The sequence below is a fragment of the Capra hircus genome, chromosome 16 (assembly GCF_001704415.2).
Source record: "Capra hircus breed San Clemente chromosome 16, ASM170441v1, whole genome shotgun sequence".
NCBI classification, from domain to species: domain Eukaryota; kingdom Metazoa; phylum Chordata; class Mammalia; order Artiodactyla; family Bovidae; genus Capra; species Capra hircus.
In genome coordinates, this window is record NC_030823.1 from 31992592 (window position 1) to 32011008 (window position 18417).

Here is an 18417-nt window from a genome sequence, read left to right on the forward strand (position 1 = left end):
ACTCATGCTTTCCTAAAACATTTAGGGTTTTATTGCCTAATTATTAAGAAAAAAGCCTTAAATGTGGTTGAAAGGCAAACAGACTGACAGAGCTTTATGTCCACAGTAATGTCTTTCTGAAAGGACTAAAGGGAGATTATCTGTTATTTTCTACTCTTCAGAAAGAAATAGAGGTCAGGTCTATTTAGAAAAACTTTTTATCTTGAATGTCAGTTTTTCCCCAAGTGACTAATCTGTATTTGCTGAAAAGGCTAGAGGACCTCTCCTTTGTCTTGTATATTTAGTTTTTTCTTTTATTTGGAAAGCCACACATATGTCCATATTTTTGTATGTAGAATTATGTACATATGTTTATAGTTTTATATAGTCAGCCTTGATATCCGTGCTAAGCTTGGGAGGAAGCAGCAAATCATTTTCCAGGTAGGGGTGTTAAACTGAGAGTGTGGTTTGACAGTGGCCGGGATGTTAGTGAGAGGCTGAGCAAAAGCAAGCTTGTATAAAAGCGGACTTGCAGTTCCGTGCTTTATTCATCATATCATGTTACCCCAGAACCGTTTGTAAAATCTTTATGCAGGCAAATATACTTACCAAGGTGTTTGAAATATTCAAGGCAGAGTGTCTTTGAAGTTACTCACACCAGATGTAAATATCAGTTAACTTAAATGAGTGACTTTATGAAAGTTCCTTTAACATGTCTGAATTTCTTTATGTGTTGAAAGAAGGAAACAACCACTGATATTTAAGGATCTTGTAAGAACTAAATGAGATAGTAGTATCTTTGGAATGTCTGGAACATGTGCAATAGTAGCTGTTACTCATATTTTATTTTTGTTGATGTGTAAGTCTAAAGACCTGAAACTGTTGTAATTGAAGTGCTTTTATAATGCCTACTTGCTGCAAAATGAGCATACAAAGTTCTAGGGAACCATCTAAGATATATAAGGTGGTTTTTTTATGACCTAACATTTATTTGGTGATTTGTATGATTGCTTCATAAATCTGAAGGGAAATCAGTTATTTCAAGAGAATATCAATAAAGTTGTTGAATGTTGTACCTATTTTGGGGGTGTGAGGTCAGTGGTCATTTAGTAATGATTTTATGTTGTATCCTATAAAATTATTTTTCTACTTCAAAAATTTAGCACAGGGTTGCAGAAAATTGTATTCATTCCCTTGATTCAAGATTAACCACATTGTTTTGGAACCATGTTTTTCTCTGCTATGGGTGCATGTTCAGTTGTCTCAGTCGTATCTGACTCTTTGCCACCCCATAGACTGTAGTCTGCCAGGCTCCTTTGCCCATGGGATTCTCCAGGTAAGAGTACTGGGCTGGGTTGCCATTTCCTTCTCCAGGGGATCTTCCCAACCTGGGATCAAACCTGCATCTCTTACGTCTCCTGCATTGGCAGGCGGGCTCTTTACCACTAGTGCCACTTGGGAAGCCTTTTCTCTGCTGTAGTCAGTACTTAAGCTGTAATGGGGTTATAATTATTTTTAAAATAAAGGTGTTTGAACACCTTACAGTTAATAAATGTAATAACTGTAGTGAACAAACAACATTAAAAAGAATATTTTATCTCCTCAGGGCATTGTAAAGCATTATTTGATTGTTCTAATTCTATTTTGCAGACAAAGAAACTGAATAGGCTCATATAGTGAATATAGTGATGAAAGTTCTGGGATAAGCAGAAGTGTTTTTTTTAAGAGGAGTAAAGAGGAAATGGCTTTGATTGACCTTCAGGAATCAATAAATTCAGTATAGGATGGTTATCACTCAGATGTTGGTGGTTCTTTAAGGTTTTTTTTTTTTTTTAATTGTTTCTGTCATGTATTCTCTCTTCACTAAATATTACTAAGTAATTTTGGATGAAAGGCAAGGGATGTTGGGACAGCTGCCTGATCCTGTTTCTAAGAGTGGTTAATAGGACTGGGTATAGTCACTAATGGAGAAGGAAATGGCAACTCATTCCTTGCCTGGAGAATCCTATGGACAGAGGAGCCTGGTGGGCCACTGTTCATGGCGTCACAGAGAGTTGGACACGACTGAGTGACTAAGCACATGGTCAGTAAGCTCTTCTACTTTAGTTTTGAAGAATAAATTGGTTATAGTTTTTAAATGAACTGCAATTTGAACAATACTAGCTTCGTACTATGCTATTTTAATGTTTAATAGCACCTGGGTGTGAATTAGCAAGATGCCTTAAAGAATGACGCCTCTATTCACTCTTTTAAGATAGCTGTTTGTACTTTCTGCTTTAGTAAAATAAGACTTGGAATTCAGATACAGGTAATTAAGTATTATACTCTAATTTTTTTTAAAAAATGATGTTTACCAAGAACAACTTATAATGCTAAAGAAGTGGAAATATCTCCTAGTCTATGAAATGTATCACAGATTAGGAGGAATTTATTTCACATATGAGTCAAACTGTACTTGGTGATCTTCAGGATAACTTTAAGAAAACGTTAGGAACTTTAATGGTATATAGATGTATTTGAATTGTGCCTCAGAAAAATCCTGCATGAATAGTAATTTTTAAAAACATTGGCCAGTCTGTTGAAAACAGAAGAATATTTTAGTCTGACATTCTTTAAGGCATCTTGCTAAATGTTTTGGCTTAAAATTTTTAATGTGTTTAGTTTTAAGAAAATCTGATTAAAGATGTTGGTAAACTTGGTAGCACTTTTTAGAACAGAAAATGATTAAGATACAAAGGCAGAAAGGCATAAACCGTGAAGTTCATGTGCTTTTTGGCTAGACAAGTCACTTATTTGCTTTTAGACTAGAACACAGCATCAAAGTTCATAATTTTATACTTTTAAGTGAAAGCACATAGAACAGCAGCTGTTGTTTCCTGGCATCTTTCTGATGAGATATTTAAACTTAAGTATATATATATTTATTATAGAAAAAAATTTTATAAAATGACCTTCTTTCCCAACTCTTCATTTGCATTGTTTTCAATTCACTCTTTGAAGATAGCTGTTTGTACTTTCTGTTTTAGTAAAATAAGACATGGAATTTAGTTAAAAATTTTTTTTTAACCTTAAAAATCAGTATGAAAATTAAGTGGGTGCTTTGACCTTTTAGTGCCAGTTTGTCATTTGAATTGTATTTTATTAATAAAAGAGTGGTTCATAACAGTTGAACCTATTGGCTATTAACTGCTTATAGGAAGAAAATGGAACCCCTATATAGTTTGGGGCTGAATGTTAATTGATTTGAAGTGCTTCACTGAAAGATTTATATGTTCTCATGTCCTGCAATGTTTAAAAAACAAATTATTCTACAGAGATCATTATAATTTAGATTTAATAAACAGTGCACAATCATTTATATAATTTTTCATTTTACTATATTTTGAATAACTTCCATGATATTGAGTCTTCAAGTTATTTTCCTTCATGATGCCTTAGTTTTGAGAAAATCATTCCTCTCAAACTTACTGGAAACGTTTGGAAATGTTATTGTGCTTATAGAAGTATGCATAATGACAATAAAAGAAACCCTTACATACAGTGAGCAGATACACAGGTTGTTTCACTAAAATTTATTTATTTTTGAATGGTAGGTAAAGATTGTTTTTGAATTTTCTGCCTATGTGTTAGGTAATACTGCCCTCAGAGGGCCAAGGTAAGTAAATTCATTTTTAACATTGAGAAACAGCTTTACGGCTGTTTATCTGATCTTTAAACTTGCTTGGGGAGGAGCAATGGACTTCTTTGAATCATGGAATAGTGTTTGATTTATGGCTGCGTCTCTTGGATTTGTTCTGTTCGTTAAATGTGCTAGCTGTATCTGTGTACTTCACTTTGCTGGCAGCCTCTAAGCATGTTCAGTTCTTTTCTCAGAAAATTGTGACAGACGACTGGCCACATACTGCCGAATTAGATTGGTTTACAATGGGGATTAGAAAATTACCTAGAAAAGAAAGTTAAGATGATTTTCCTGGGTATGTGGGTGTGTTTTAGTTTTTGTTTCTTTAATAGTGAATATTCAGGTATTCAAAATTACGTGAACCACACTTTTGACTGTATGGTAGCATTCATTGAAATGGAAGCATTATATTCCCCTCAGTTTTATAAATTGAAGCATAATCACAACTTTAAAATATAGTAAATCAAAAGTAATGTGCTTTACAAGAACTGCAATTGTTATATGTAAATATAAATATACCAAAAGTTGAAATGTACTATTATTCCATTTATAAAAGCCTAACACTAATGTATGTTTTAACATGTCTCTGAAATCAGAATGTTTAAGGTTAAGTGATAATTAACTCATGCAATAAAAAGGTGAAGTGGGAAAGGCCTGATGTCAAAGTACTGAGTTGCATGCTTTTGCCTTTTGCTTTTTTTGGTATGTCTTAACTTTCTTAGGTGATAATTTGAAAGAAACATCGAGATGTTTAGTAGTAAATCCAATGAAGTGCTTGATTTTTTTCCCCCTAGAATTAACTTGATACTAAATTAAGAAAGACTATTTCTGTAACAGAATTATTGGGTTTTAACGGGAGATTTCAGTTGGTGAAGAATAAATGACATGTAATTCATTATTATCAATAACAATAGGGGATGAAAATAAGATATAAGCAAGGTGAAAAACAAAAATTGAAACTTTATCCACTAAAAAACAGCACCTGCTTTTCTCAATTGTGGAACAGTGATAGTATATAAATGAAATTAACAAATTGTGTTGAAATTTGTTTGTTTTTTATCTGTTTTGTTTTTTGAGGGAGGGGATGTTGGTAGCCCATACAGGGAAAAAACCCTACATTTGACTTTTTAAAATCATTTCCAGCTGTATAGCGTTATAATTCAGTATCTGTATACATTATACCATTTTGTCCACTCCCCAAGCCCCCACTTCCCCTCTGGTAATGGCCGATCTATTCTGTTTATCTATAAGTTTATTTTTGTTTTATTTTGTTTGTTTCTTTTTATAGTTTGTTTTTTACATTCCACATATGAATGAAATCATATGGTATTTGCCTTTCTCTGACTTAATGCACTTCAATGTAATACCTTCAAGGTCTATCCATGTTGTTGATAATAGCAGGATTTCATTTTTTATTTATGGCTGAGTATTAGATTGAAGGCAAAAGGAGAAGAGGGTGGCAGAGGATGAGATAGGTGGATAGCATCGTGACTCAATGGACATGAACTTGGGTAAATTCTGGGAGAGTTAGGGATAGGGAGGCCTGGCATTTTGCAGTCCATGGGGTTGCAAAGAGTCAGATACAACTTGGCAACTGAACAACAGCAACAAATCGTTCCACTGTGGGCTTCCTTGGTGGCACAGTGGTAACGAATCCACCTGCCAATGCAGGAGACATAAGAGACGCAGATTTGATCCCTGGGTCAGAAAGATTGAGCGACTGAGCATTATTCCATTGTAGATATTGTGATACACACACATGCCTGCTTGCTGTGTTGCTTCAGTTGTGTCCAACTCTTTGTGACCCCATGGACCATAGCCTGTCAGGCTCCTTTGTCCATGGAATTCTCCAGGCAAGAACACTGAAATGGGTGCCACTCCCTTCTCCAGGGGCTCTTCCCAACCCGGGGATCACACCTGGGCCTGCTGCATTGGCCGGCAGATTCCTTACCACTGAGCCGTCAGGGATGCCCTGCGCGTACCTGCGTGCTCAGTCGCTTCAGTCATGTCTGACTCTCTGTGACCCCATGGACCATAGCCCACCAGGCTCCTCTGCCCGTGGGGTTCTCCAGGCAAGAATACTGGAGTGCGTTGCCATGCCCTCCTCCAGGGGATCTTCCCAACCCAGGGATCGAACCAGCGACTCACGTGTCTCCTGATTGTAGGTGGATTCTTTACTACTGAGCCACTGAGGAAGCCCCCAGGAAAGCCCTACAATGAGCCAGATGTTCTATGTGCATTACAAATAGCAATTTATTTCTTCTTCACTACTGTTGTCCCCACTTTCCTAAAGAGGAAGCTGAGACACAGAGAGATTAAACAGCATGCCCAAAGGCACACAACTAGAGTGACAGAGTTGGCATTTGAACTCCTGTGTGTACTCTGTAAAGTGTTGGCCTCAGTTTTGAAAGCTTGAGTAGCAGGGCAGAGTAGAATTTTGTTGATTGCATTAGATATTTATTCAGATCTCAACTTTGTCCTGTACTTGTTACTAGTGTCACACAGCCTCAACATGGCTATCTGTGTCAGGTTAGGGTGCCGTCGCAACAGTCTGTGCATGCCTATAGGAACAGGTCTCTAGTGCCTAATACCTGAGCACAGTGGTTGGCCCAGGATATTCAAGTGTCCTTGCCTGCCTTACACTCACCACTTAGAACTGTGATATGAGTCTCAGTAAGTATATCGCCTAGGGAAAGCAAAGGAGAGAAGAGAGAACTTAAAAAAGCCCATGGATTCACCCTCAGAATAATAGTTTGTGATTTGATGCAGTGCAGTTTTTGGGTCCCATGCTGTTGGAAGTAGGCTTCGAGGGTGGCTCAGTGGTAAAGAATCTGCCTGCCAGTGCCAGAGACGTAAGAGATGCAGGTTCAATTCTTGGGTCAGGGAGATTCCCTGGAGAAGGAAATGACAACCCACTCCAGTTTTCTTGCCTGGAAGATTCCATGGGCAGAGGAGCCTGCCAGGCTACAGTCCACGGGGTTGCAAAGAGTCGGATCCAACTGAGTGACTGAGCTCACATGTGTGTAGGTTTTAGGTTACATGCTACGCTATTGGAAAGTTCCTGTAGCAGTCTCTCCATTGCCGAGAGTCTAAGATAAAACCTGATTCTATTTTGTTGAGTTTTGTTCTATAAGGCAGTGATTTTAATACAGGGGTGGGAAAGTTGAATCACATGAGGGTTTTTTCAGATGATACAGCCTTCCTCCTGATGAGCAAGCATGACCGCCTTCTCTGCCAGCTCCCTATCCCTGCCACAGCGAGACACTGTTATTGTTGTCTGTTCTATCCATCAGGTGTATTACCACAGAAAAATGGATTGAGCTATGCAGGGTTGTGTTATAGTGGGATTTCCATTTGAACGAGCTCTTGTGACATGAATGTAGTCCCTGTTCTGCATAGTGGTAGGTTTATTCATCCATTCAGTTAGTGGAAAACGCCAGCCTTCTCCGTGGTAGGTGCCAGTGGTACATGTAAGTAGGTTTGCAAATAGGCTCAGTCCTTCCATGTTTGAAATTCATTACAGTTATTCACTGCAGTGCAAGATATTACATTGATTTTAATACAGAGGAAATATGTGGTGAAATAGAAAATACATACAGTAAGAAAATTGTAAAAATTTGCAATGAAGCCTTTTTTAAATTGGTCCATTTCTTTGAAATAGTTAAAAATTCTGTTGGCCCTCACTACTCTGTTAAAATACTGCAGGAATGACTGTATGTTTAATGTAGTGTGTGGAGTTGGAGTCTTTTTCCTATAATGCAGAAAGCAGATTAAAAAGAAAGCTTTTTTTTTTGCTTTTGCAATCTACACAGGCGTAAATGTAAGCAAAATAATAATTTAGCTCACATTTAACCCAGCAGGAAGCTGAGTACAGATTGAGTAATTCTCCACAACATATCTACTGCTATGTAAACTAATCTCACGGTTTATTCTTCATTAAATTGCCAAGATGCTGTTTTTCTGTTGGCTAGTTTGTTTATGTGGTTTGTTTTCTCTCTCTCCTCCCCATTTTCCTTGCTTTTCTCTCACATTAAATCTTTATACTATTACTCTATTAAGATATTCTTACATTTATAAGAATAATAAGCATCACATTTTTGGCTTACAGTGTAATGTTTCCTAAAAACAAAGGGAGCCAGGATTTGATTAACTAATTTACAGAATACTATGAAACAAGTACCAGACTGTTAAAGGTAGATGGTAATTGTGCAATTTTCTGGATAACAAAAGAAAATTATAAAGGAGACGAAGTAGTGGCAGACTTGGCATTCTGAGATCTGAGAGAAGCTGGCATTCCAACATCTTGCGGTATTCAGTGCTTAGGGACTTTCCTCATGATTGCTTCAGCTTCAAAGCAAAACATGGACCCCAGCCTTCTTTAGGAAGTAGATATGAAAACTACGCTTAATATAAAAATGACAAGTTCATGCATTATGCAGTGGAAGAAAAATTTCTTGACTATAATATACTTTGAAAATAATCATGAAGGAGCATATGTGGTAAAACAGGAATGTGGGTACATCTGGAAAGCATTTAAGGCATCTTGGAAGCAGGATGCAGAATCACCAAAATTGTAAACATCTTCCATCTGGCCAGTTACAGTGGTAATGTTGACCAGTACCAGAGCAGACAAATCTCTCATGTGACCTCGTGAGATAGTCAGGCAGCCTGGGTGAGATGATCATAAAGATATGAATGCTTTGCAATACGACCTCATTAGTCAATACCATACAGAAAATTATGAGAGAAAAAGATACTGCATCGATCAGTACTATACAGAAAATAATGAGAGAAAAAGACAAGCCTTGAAATGTGCAAGACTAAGGTGTTGTTATAGGTTATGCTGGATGGAGGTTGTATCAATAACTATATAACTGTGCTTTTCTGCTTGTATTGTCATGAGGCTTCAAAGAGGAAGGGGCCTCATTTTGAATTAACACAGCTGCAAACCTGGATTAGCACAGTTCTTTTGCAAAATGTTCAGGGACCATATGCTGCTCCCAGTCTCTTTCCCATAGTAATGCTTCAAACAGCAAATACTGAGCACCTTTTTGAATGGGCACTTAGGTTTCTCTTTGGAAATAACCAAGACATAGCAGGTATTACCATCCCTCACTATGACCTGCTGGAGTCTTAAAAATGATTATAGAAATGGAAGAAGTTTTCATTTTGAATTTTAATTGCTCAATCATCTGCTTTTCTCTAGCTCTTCCCACAGCTGCCTACTAAAACCCACATGAGGGCAGGCACTATGCCTATATCATTCATTGCTGCATTCTCAGTGCTTTTGTTTTTAGTAAGTATTTTGACACTAATTATTTCTAAATGAGTTGATCTATTAGAAGCCCATTTCCCCCAGTGTTAAATAAAAATGTTTAAAGAACCTTATTCTTTGATTTGGGATGCTCATTGGCCAGTAGCTTTAAACTCAGAACAACTGAGCTGGGCAGGAGTCATTAATTTCTTCCCAAATGGCCCAGTGGTAAAGAATCCGCCTGCCAAGCAGGAGCCATAGGAGACAGGGGTTTGATCCCTGGGTCAGGAAGATTCCCCTGGAGGAGGGGTGGCAAACCCAGTCCACTAATTTTGCCAGGATAATCTCATGGACAGAGGAGCCTGACGGGCTATGGGCCAGGGGTTCACAAAGAGTCTGATGCGACTGAGCGCAGACAGATGCAGACAGAGGCACATTTTGCAGGTATCACCTAATTTCCAGAGTCTGACAGCGTCCAGAGCTGGTTAATGGCTGTGTTTTGAAGAGAGTGCATAGAGACACCATAGAATCTTAAGTTTTAATTTGCTCAAGGGCAAAAAGAAAGAACATCCTTGAAAAGGACTTAATGAAAAGGGGAAAGATAACCTAAAAATTCAGGTTTGCAGGAGAAGGAAATAAGTCAACATATATAAGTGCAAGAGCATTTTCATTTATTAACATTTCAGATTATCCCTTGTTGAAAAATTGTTATGCTAGCTCATTGCAGTGTAGGTAATATTAAAAAATTCTTTAAGATTATTTTCAAGACATCTATGAAATGGGATGGTGATGAGGGAAATATTTCTTCTACTCCCTCAGGGATAGAAATAGGGCTTTTTCTTAGAACTAATTGGAATGTGATACTTGGATCTGCTATGTAAAAACGTAACAGGCAATTTTAAGAACTGCAAATATTGTATTATGTTTATCATCATGCGTTTCTTCAGTAACTATATTTAGTTATAAGATATTTATAATATAGCACACTATTATGAAATATATTCAGTATTTATTTGTTTATAGTGCTAATATTTATTTATGAAAATCCACTAGTGGAAAAAAGATTCTGCTGTGTTTTCTTTTAGGTAGTTCATATGTGTAAATTTGGTTGGCATCTGTCAACAAGCAGCAGAATATTTATAATATTGTGAACCATAAAATTAAATAAATTTTATTCTGAAATAAACATTAAACTTCTTTTGGTCTTAGGTAAAAACTGACTCATGAAGACTTTTATTTAAGACTAATAGTTTCTTAAAGTTATGTACATTTATTTTTATTGAAAGCTGTCCTTTTTTGGCTTAAAGCACTTCTTTGAAATTCTTAAACTATTTGTATTTTCATGGTACTGTGCCCTATGTTTGTCATTTAATAAAAATTATTCAGAGAGACCTAAGACTTTGGCTTTTTTCTTTGGAAGAGTAGTTACTTCTGTGATATCCTATCCCTATCTTAAAAAAGAAGTGAAAGTATTAAATCAGTGTTGTGTTTTGACACTGGATAAACTTTTTTATTTCTTTAGATAGGATTTGTTTTATATACCTGAAACTAAGGAGACTTTTTTCTGTTGATGGAGTAAATTTATTGCTGATTACTGCCTGTTGCCTCGGTTATATAAATACTCCTGGATAAGTGCTATATTGATTAGTAGACTATTTAATGTGAGGTTGTAGCTGAATTGTAAATGATACTACAATAAATGATTGTGGCTTCATTTAATAATAACAATAATAATCTAACACTTGCCATATATTAGGGAGTGTTATAAGTCCTTTTTATGTCCTTCCAAACCCTTTAGGTAGGCACTGATTCTCATTTTTCAGGTTAGGAAACTAAGCTTTATGATGAGTCAAAACAGTAATGCCTCCTTCCTGATATTCATGTGAGAATGCCTTGAGCCTCTTTGTTATTAGTAGCAAATGACTAGCTTTTGAAGCTTCTGTTATAACAAGCACAAGTGACCATTGGTATTTTTAAAACCTCTATCACCTATATCTATTACAGAAACCAGAATTTCAATTTATTTTTAAGAGATTATAAGAAGTAAATTATTAAGTAAGGTAAGAACATTGGCAAAAGTCCAGAATCTAAAATCATAACTAAGTAAAACTGAACTCCAGTAAACAGCATCTTCCAACCCTGCATTTCATAAGTAGGATTCTGTTTTTATCAGAGTGGTGTGGATTTTCCCCTCTGTATGTGTAAAGTATTACTAACTTTGAGTCTCTGTAACACTTATGCCAATAACTTAATCAGTAGGGTTTTTGTTGTTGTTTCAGTTTTTGTTTTTTTTGTTTGTTTCTGTAAACAAGCCTTTGGTTGTAGTGTTGAGAAGCTTCATTTGTTTTTTAGGTGTGCTGTAACAAATTACAGAAAGTTGGGTGGCTTTAAACAACAGACATTTCTGACTGTTCTGGAGGCCAGAAGTTAGAATTAATATATCGGCAGGTGTAAGCAGTGGTTATAAGTTAGAATCTAGGTGTAAACCTTCCTGCAAAGGCTTTAGAGGAGAGTCCATTTCTTGCCTCTTCCAGCTTCTGTGTCTTCAGTTAGTCCTTTACTTGTGGTGCATCTTTCCAATCTCTGTCTCTTCTTTTCACACTGCCTCTTCCGCTTCTCTATGTGTCAAACCTTCTTCTGCTTCACTGTGAGAGATACTTGTAATTGGATTTAGGGCTCACCTGGATAGTCTAGGATGGGCCTTCCCAGGTGGCTCAGTGGTAAAGAATCTGCCTGCCAATGCAGGAGACATGGGAGATGCAGGTTTGATCCCTTGGCCGGGAAGATCTCCTTGAGGAGGAAATGGAAATCCACTCCAGTATTCTTGCCTGGGAAATTCCATGGACAGAGGAGCCTGGCTGGCCACAAAGTTGGACGTGATTGACCACGCATGCACAGATTGTCCAGGATGAGTTTCTCTTTTGAAAAGCCCCTCTTCTCAAATCCTTACCTTAGTAACCTCTTTTGCCAAAGAAAGTAATATTCCCAGTTTCCAGGGATTGTTGTTGTTGATCAGTCACAGTTGTGTCTGACTCTGCGATGCCATGGACTGCAGCATGCCAGGCCTCTCTGTCCTTCACCATTTCTGGAGTTTGCTCAAGTTCATGTTCATTGCATCAGTGATTCCATCCAGCCATCTCACCCTCTGATGCCCTCTTCTCCTTCTGCCCTCGATCTTTCCCAGCATCAGGGGCTTTTCAGTTGAGTTGTCTGTTCTCATCAAATGACCAAAATAGTAGAGCTGGAACTTCAGCTTCAGCATCAGTCCTTCCAGTGAATATTCAGGGTTGATCTCCCTTAAGATTGACTGGTTTGATCTCCTTGCTGTCCAAGGGACTTTCAGAAGTCTCCAGCACCACAGTTTGAAGGCATCAGTCTTTGGCATTCTGCCTTCTTTACTCGCCAGCTCTCAAAACCATATATGTGACCACTGGGAAGACCATAGCCTTGACTCTGTGGACCTTTGTCAGCAGAGTAATGTCTCTGCTTTTCAACACATGGTCTAGGTTTGTCATCACTTTCCTTCCAAGAAGCAATCATCTTCTGATTTTATGGCTACTCACCGTCTGCAGTGATTTTGGAGCCCAACAAGAGGAAATCTGTCACTACTTCCACCTTTTTTTTAAAATATTGAGTTTTAAGCCGGCTCTTTCACTCTCCTTCACCCTCAAGAGGCTCTTTGGTTCCTCTTCGCTTTCTGCCATTAGAGTGGTATCATCAACATATCTGGAGTTGTTGATGTTTCTCTCGCCTGTCGTGATTCTGGCTTTTAACTCATCCAGCCTGGCGTTTCTCATGATGTACCCAGAGTATAAATTAAGCAAACACAGTGACAGTAGTCAGCCCTGTTGTACTCTTTCTCAGTCTTGAACCAATCAGTTGTTCATACAAGGTTCTAACTGTTGCTTCTTGACCTGTATACAGGTTTCTCAGGAGACAGGTAAGATGGTCTGGTATTCCCAGATAAGAGCTTTGCACTGTGTGTCATGATCAATACGGTCAAAGGCTTTGGCGTAGTTAATGAAACAGATAGCTGTTTTTCCGGGGATTAGGGTGTATACATATATTTTGGGGTCACCATTCAGTCTACTACAGAAGTCAAAATATCAGAAACTTTGTTAGAAAATATGTTTTGGTATTGGTAATAGCATACTTCAAAATATACAAAGCCTCCAGCCAATGAGTATGAATGAATTGGAAACACCCATTAAGGCAGATAGAAAGTTATGATAGACATCTTGTCTAGGTGTGACTGTGGTGCTTGCTGAAGGTTAATCATGACAGTGCATACACATTTTGAATCTATATTGATGGGTATCTATCTGTTGAACAGTCTCTTCAGAAAACTTGGTACTCCATAAATGCTGCTGCTTTATTTAATAAGACTTTCTCCCCATTATAACCAGGGTGTCTTTTAAATTAGTTGAAATCTATGGGCTATGAATTTAAAAAGTATGATGCAACTTCATTTTAATGCAGGAGGTACAAACTTAGGTGTAAATGCTATGCTTAAAAGATAAGATGTGATTAACTTTTGTTGTTGTTTAAGTCACCAAGACGTGTCCAGCTCTTTTGTGACCCCATGGATTGTACCCCACCAGGTTCCTCTGTCCATGCAATTTCCCAGGCAAGAATACTGAAATGGGCAGCCATTTCTTTCTCCAGGGGATCTTCCTGACTCAAGGATGGAGCCCACGTCTCCTGCATTGGCAGGTGGATGCTTTACCACTGAGCCACCAGAGAAGCCTTTTATCTTAGTCTGTCTAAAAAAGAATGGTGGCAGAGAGGGTAACTTCGTTCTAGGAACTTAGCCGCTATGAAAGCCAGGACTTTTTGGCCATATTTTTAGAGCAGACTTAGTTGTGCCTTATTTGAACTGCCTAAGTTGAGTCAGTTAAGAAGGTGTTCCATGAGCAGCTGGTTTTCTTGGGAGTCCCAAGGCTGCAGGAAGAATTCTGCTTTGCTGTCACTGTGCACAGTGTCTTTCCAAACTATTGGGAAAAGCTGTAACTTTTAACAATTCTTTTAAGCTAGGAATATATTCTTCTTTTGTACTGGGTCTAGTACATAGCAATAAGCTTACTTTTTTGTTTTATTGATACCTTATGAGTTTATGTCCTCTGTAAGGCCCATTTCTCAAAAATGAACATTTAATTAGACCAACACATCATGCTATTACATGAGCTTTAGTTAAGAATGTTTATAGGAACCTATAATAAAGGATTCGCTTTCAGGAAATACTTATAACCCTTCTCCAGATTTTAGTGGGCACCAGAAATCTGGTATAATACTGGAACATAAGCTTTATGAGTTAGAGGCCATTATTTCTCGTCTGCTACTGTGTTCCTAGCACCTAGGATAATTTCTCAGAAAGTCGATTCATATTATAGATAGAAAATGATAAAATGAAAACTACATTCAGGAGTCTTTATTGAAAGTTTGGGATACACTGTTAGCTTAGCATGACAGTACAGTTGTTGGTTAATGGAATCAATTCAAAATTAGTAATAAAGTTTTGTCAGAAATACTTAATGTTTATCTAATGAAGAAGGGAAATTTTGACTTCAGTTTTTCTTCTGGGTAAATGACTATCACACTCTTCGAGTAATAAGTGTCAGGGATGCATAATAGACTTATTTTTAAGAAATTTTTGTTAATCAAGTTCAGTTCAGTTGCTCAGTCGTGTCCGACTCTTTGCGACCCCATGAATCGCAGCACGCCAGGCCTCCCTGTCCATCACCAACTTCTGGAGTTCACTCAGACTCGCATCCGAGTCCGTGATGCCATCCAGCCATCTCATCCTCTGTTGTCCCCTTCTTCTCCTGCCCCCAATCCCTCCCAGCATCAGAGTCTTTTCCAATGAGTCAACTCTTCGCATGAGGTGGCCAAAGTACTGGAGTTTCAGCTTTAGCATCATTTCTTCCAAAGAAATCCCAGGGTTGATCTCCTTCAGAATGGACCGGTTGGATCTCCTTGCAGTCCAAGGGACTCTCAGGAGTCTTCAACACCACAGTTCAAAAGCATCAATTCTTCGATGCTCAGCCTTCTTCACAGTCCAATTCTCACATCCATACATGACTACTGGAAAAACTATAGCCTTGACTAGACGGACCTTTAGTCGGCAAAGTAATGTCTCTGCTTTTGAATATGCTATCTCGGTTGGTCATAACTTTTCTTCCAAGGAGTAAGCGTCTTTTAATTTCATGGCTGCAGTCACCATCTGCAGTGATTTTGGAGCCCCCAAAATAAAGTCTGACACTGTTTCCACTCTTTCCCCATCTCTTTCCCATGAAGTGATGGGACCAGATGCCATGATCTTCATTTTCTGAATGTTGAGCTTTAAGCCAACTTTTTCACTCTCCTCTTTCACTTTCATCAAGAAGCTTTTTAGTTCCTCTTCACTTTCTGTCATAAGGGTGGTGTCATCTGCATATCTGAGGTTATTGATATTTCTTCCTGCAATCTTGATTCCAGCTTGTGTTTCTTCCAGTCCAGCGTTTCTCATGATGTACTCTGCATATAAGTTAAATAAGCAGGGTGACAATATACAGCCTTGACGTACTCCTTTTCCTATTTGGAACCAGTCTGTTGTTCCATGTCCAGTTCTAACTGTTGCTTCCTGACCTGCATACAGATTTCTCAAGAGGCAGGTCAGGTGGTCTGGTATTCCCATCTCTCTCAGAATTTTCCACAGTTTATTGTGATCCTCACAGTCAAAGGCTTTGGCATAGTCAATAAAGCAGAAATAGATGTTTTTCTGGAACTCTCTTGCTTTTTCCATGATCCAGCGGATGTTAGCAATTTGATCTCTGGTTCCTCTGCCTTTTCTAAAACCAGCTTGAACATCAGGAACTTCATGGTTCATGTATTGCTGAAGCCTGGCTTGGAGAATTTTGAGCATTACTTTAATAGCATGTGAGATGAGTGCAATTGTGTGGTAGTTTGAGCATTCTTTTGCGTTGCCTTTCTTTGGGATTGGAATGAAAACTGACCTTTTCCAGTCCTGTGGCCACTGCTGAGTTTTCCAAATTTGCTGGCATATTGAGTGCAGCACTTTCACAGCATCATGTTTCAGGATTTGACATAGCTCAACTGGAATTCCATCACCTCCACTAGCTTTGTTCATAGTGAGGCTGTCTAAGGCCCACTTGACTTCACATTCCAGGATGTCTGGCTCTAGGTGAGTGATCACACCATCGTGATTATCCGGATCGTAAAACTCTTTTTTGTACAGTTCTTCTGTGTATTCTTGCCACCTCTTCTTAATATCTTCTGCTTCTGTTAGGTCCATACCATTTCTGTCCTTTATCGAGCCCATCTTTGCATGAAATGTTCCCTTGGTATCTCTAATTTTCTTGAAGAGATCTCTAGTCTTTCCCAATCTGTTGTTTTCCTCTATTTCTTTGCATTGATCGCTGAAGAAGGCTTTCTTATCTCTTCTTGCTATTCTTTGGAACTCTGCATTCAGATGCTTATATCTTTCCTTTTCTCCTTAAAAAGCTCTGCTATAAGCCACATAAATATTTTTAATTTCTTAAGATTCATTTAACAAGGTGATAAAAATTTTTGTGGTGATATTTTGTGTCTTTCATCTACACATGTAAATTCTTAGTGGTTGATAGGAAATTATTCTTAGAATTGAAAACTTGACTTATTTCTTTTAATTACACATTTTTAAAAGAATGTATTTAGTACTCTTAAAAGATAAGGATAAATGTTGTGTAAGAAAAAATGATGTTTTCCTGATTTTTTTCTTCTTTAAAATTTACAAAATGGATTTATTTCATTTTATTTTTGGTATAGTTATTAAACTGTTACTATTTAGCTTATCAAAGTTATAGCATTTTGTACCAGTACAAGTTATTGTTTTAAAATAACATTTGAAATATAAATATAACATCACTGATTAGAAAACATCTCATGATTTTAATTTTTATATAGGAATACTTAAATATGAATAGGAAAATAAAACAATAAGTACAATTAAGAAAGGATCTGTTTGCTTTTTTTAATGAGAGCTGTGGGTTTATCATTCTGGTTTTATAAATCTGGCCTGTGTTTATTCACATTAGGGCCATATTTTTAAGTAAGTTAAAGTTATGAGTGGTGTCAGGTTTCCCTTTTCTTCCCCTTAATTTTTTCTCGTATGCTTATACACTTGGGGGGGAAGATGTTTGTATATACACTTATTCATTTAGTAAGTTATTTTTGAGCATCATCAAGTGGCAGGCACTAGATTGGGCCCTTGGAGTGTATCACTTTAAGAAAAATGAAGTGACAGTATTTATTTCCATTGGTTACAACTGAATTTTAAAGCAAAGAGTACAATTTTGGAGAACATATCTGCTGTCATGAGCTGCAGAGCTTCCCACTGCTTACTTTCCTGATAGGATTTGTAGTGGTACTGAATGTGATTGTGTAGTGAATTGTGTCAGTATTTGCAAGATCAATATAACTTGGTGGACCAGTGTTTCCTAAATGAACAGTGTGTGCTGTTAGAAAATCATGCAGTGTGTAAAAGATTCATTCAGTGTGAAATACAGACCCAGGGATTTCATATAGCAAAGTACAGAAAGTTCATTGATAGTGGTTTCAAATTCCACATTGCAGGCAACCTTTTAGAAAATGACTGCTTGTCAAATGCTGGTGTAGTATCAAAGAAAGACATCCATAACTATCTGAATACTCATCCCTTTTCCAACTACCTTCTGTTTGGGCTAGATTTTTTAAAAATATTTCAATCAAAAATATATTACTTTAACAGTTTAGATGTAGGAACAGATAATGAAACTCTGTCTTCTTTAAAGGCAAACATTATAAAGATTTGCAAAGATGTAAAGCAGTTCAGCTCTTCACCTTATTTTTTTGTTTTAGAAAATAAAACTATTGTCATAAAAATATTAACGTTGCATGCAATGAGTTTATTTTTTTACTGTTAAAGGAGGTAATAAAAATCTAAATTTTCTCCTTTTCAGTTTCTAATACAGTAAATATTATAGTTGTAATCTACATACAGAAAAATTCATTGGCTATATTTAAGTATGAAAAATATTTAAGGGTGTAAAGAGGTCTGAGGTGAGAATTTGGAGAATTGTCGACCCAGAGGAATGATTCCACATCTGAAATACATGTCAGGGGTGAGATTATGGGAAAACCCATATTTTATACAAAGAGACTGATACTAAACAGTAAGGAAAATATTTTTGAGCATAAAAGTGATATCATCAAAGCAGTACATAAGGATATTAGAATTATCTGGAGATGATAGATGCATTATGATGGAAGAGGGGCGAGTAGAATGGGAGAAAAGTCACAGTGCATTAGCAGAAGGGCAGATGTAAAGTGTTAGGGCATCTTAGGTTGTCTAAATAAGAGAGACTTGTGAAGTCAGTACTGACTTAGCTACTGATGAGAGGGAACAGTCAAATGTTAGGTTTGAGCTTAGATAGCTGATGTCAGGAGAAACTGATTTGAAGGGAAAGCTGAACTGCTTTCAAAGTTTTGT

At 37.3% G+C, this 18417-nt stretch overlaps 1 protein-coding gene across 2 annotated transcripts in view; it reads left to right on the top strand.

Annotated features, from left to right (window-relative positions):
- Positions 1-18417, top strand: part of AKT3 (AKT serine/threonine kinase 3) — a 282280-nt gene that overhangs the window by 115441 nt on the left and 148422 nt on the right. The window lies entirely within an intron of this gene.